Source organism: Belonocnema kinseyi, chromosome 6, assembly GCF_010883055.1.
Source record: "Belonocnema kinseyi isolate 2016_QV_RU_SX_M_011 chromosome 6, B_treatae_v1, whole genome shotgun sequence".
In the NCBI taxonomy this organism is placed as follows: Eukaryota; Metazoa; Arthropoda; class Insecta; order Hymenoptera; family Cynipidae; genus Belonocnema; species Belonocnema kinseyi.
The window spans coordinates 102752119-102754816 of record NC_046662.1 but is presented as its reverse complement, the minus strand read 5'-3'; the positions used below and the strand labels follow the sequence as shown (position 1 = coordinate 102754816).

Here is a 2698-nt window from a genome sequence, read left to right as displayed (position 1 = left end):
TTTAAAAAATTGAGTTTTAACCCAGAATATAAATTTTCAACAAAAGAGATGAATTATGAAGAAAGTAGTTTAACTTTCAACCAAAGAGTGGAATTTTCAATCGAAGAATATCAATTTTTTACAAAAAAACGCAATAGTTGATATTTCAGCCAAAGAAGATTTAAAATTATAATTTAATAAAAAATTAATTTTTAACCACATTAAGATTTTTTAATAAAATAGTTCAATTTCTAACAAACGATGAATTTTCAACTAAGATTAAGAATCTTCAACCGAAACAATGAATTTTGAAGAAAGTAGTTCAACTTTCAACCAAAAAGTTGAATTTACAATCTGAGAAGATGATTTTTTAACGAAAAATCTAATATTTGACATTACAAACAAAAAAAGATTTTGTTTTAAATTAGAAACAGTTAAATTCATTCAAAAAATACGAATTTTTAACGATATTCTTGAATTCTCAATTTAGAAAAATTAATTTTAAAACAAACAGTTAAATATTCAGTTAAAAAACTAATTTAAAAAATTTTTTTTTCCTAAAATAAATAAATTTTTAACTAAAATTAAGATTATGAATCTTTAACCAACAAACTGAATTTTAAAGAAAGTAGTCCAACTTTCAACAGAGTTGAATTTTCTACCTAAAAGGTAGAATTTTCAATGAAATACTTAAATTCTCACCTAAAACAAATTATTTTTCAACCACACAATTCGATTTTTAACCAAATAGTTAAATTTTCAGTTAAAAAATTGAGTTTTAATCCAGAATATAAATTTTCAACAAAGATTATGAACCTTTAATAAAAAATAAATGATGAAGAAACAGTTAATTTATATGAAATATACGAATTTTCAACACAATACTAGAATCCTTAACTAAAAAAAATTAATTTTCAACTTCACAGTTTAATTTTCTGCCAAATAGTTAAATTTCCAGTTTAAAAAATTAATTTTAACCAAAAAAATATTTCCACAAAGAAGTATCGTATTCAACCAAAAAGACGTATTTTCAACTAAAATTATGAATCTTTATCAAACAAAAATATATGAATTTTAAAGAAAGTAGTTCAAATTTTCACTCTTTCGTTTAAAAATTCAACTATTTTGTTGAACATTGTTCCAATTTCGACAGAAACTTTTATCGGTTAAATTAAAAACTCGATTTTTAATTTGAAAATTTTTACTAATAAATTTCGCAATCAGAATTAATCTCTTTCGTTTAAAAATTCAACTATTTTCTTGAACATTATTCCATTTTCGACAGAAACTGTCATCTTTGAAATGAAAAACTCGATTTTTAATTTGACCGAAAAAATATACATCTATAAAATATTTTCAAAATGTCAGCAGCTTACAATTAACAATTATTACAAGTTATTACAAAAATCCAAATAACTTTGAATTTGATGAATAGTCCAGAATGGAAAAAGGATAGTTTAAAATAAATTATGATTCTTAAGTATGAGAAAGCTTTCAATACTTTTACTTCATTAAATAGCAATAGAAAATGGAAAAAGCTAAAAAATGTAGAAACTTTGGCCAAGAGTCGAAATTTAAATGAAGGTAATTTTGTACTTATAGGGTTTGAGACTAATCGACTTTTATGAAGATTAATCGACGATGATGATAAGTGGCATTGCTGTGATAGAAATGGCTCCACTTCTACAAACTAGGTTTTCGTAAGATATCTTGAATCGGATCTGATTTGGGAATCTATGGGAATCTACACAAGTTCATGTCTGAAAAGAAGAAAATTTTATCTTTTTTTGTACGTAAATGAATCCTAATTCTGTTTAGGGGCCGTGTATACATTAAGTCATCCTTTTTGGTTGAAAATTCAATTGTTTTCTTGAAAATTCGTTTTTTGCCTTGAAAATCCATTTTTTTTTTGTAGAAATTTCATCTTTCTTGTTTAAAACTGGAAATATTTGATTAAAACCTCACCCTTATGATTAGAAACTAATCTGTTTCGGTTTCAAATTAACTTTTATGTTGAAAATTCACAATTTCGGGTTGGAAAATTTGTATTTTCGCCTCAAAAATGCAGTAATTTTTCAGTTAAAGATTCATAGTTTCAGTTGAAAATTCATTCTATTTTTTAAAAATTGAACTATTTTGTTGATAAATCGTTTTTTTTTCTAGATAATTTTTTTATTGTAAATTTAACTTTTGTTTATAAATGTATATTTTTTAATCAGTATTTTAGCTAAATTCAGCAAATATTCGGTCTTACGGTCAATGATAAAATCAAAATAAAAGCATCCGAAATAACATGTAAAAAACATATTTATTTATTTTCAAAAAATCCTCAAAGTTTCGACCAACACTGCGGGTCTTTATCAAGAGTCGATATACAAATCTATAATTTAATAAAAAATTGTATGAGCGTAAGCGTTCTAATAATTAGTGTCGTAAAAAGGATATCGGTTTGAACAAAATAAAAAGGTTATTATATTGAAACATACCTGAGTCAAAAAACAAAGTCATGTTTTATAAAAAAAACAAACAGCGTCATTTAAAAATTTTTCTTTTTTTTTTCTTTAAGAAATTTTTTAACAGGACAAAATTTCTATTGATTGAAGCTTCAAAGATATTAGAGAGGCTCCAATAATTTATGAAAAATGTCACATAATTGAAACGATGTTTACAGGCGGACGATACAAGACTGACTGTTATGAAAAGTCGTAATTACAGAGGT

The 2698-nt window shown here is 24.1% G+C and overlaps 1 protein-coding gene across 4 annotated transcripts in view; it reads left to right on the top strand.

Annotated features, from left to right (window-relative positions):
• Positions 1-2698, top strand: part of LOC117175009 (caspase-2-like) — a 29103-nt gene that overhangs the window by 18429 nt on the left and 7976 nt on the right. The window lies entirely within an intron of this gene.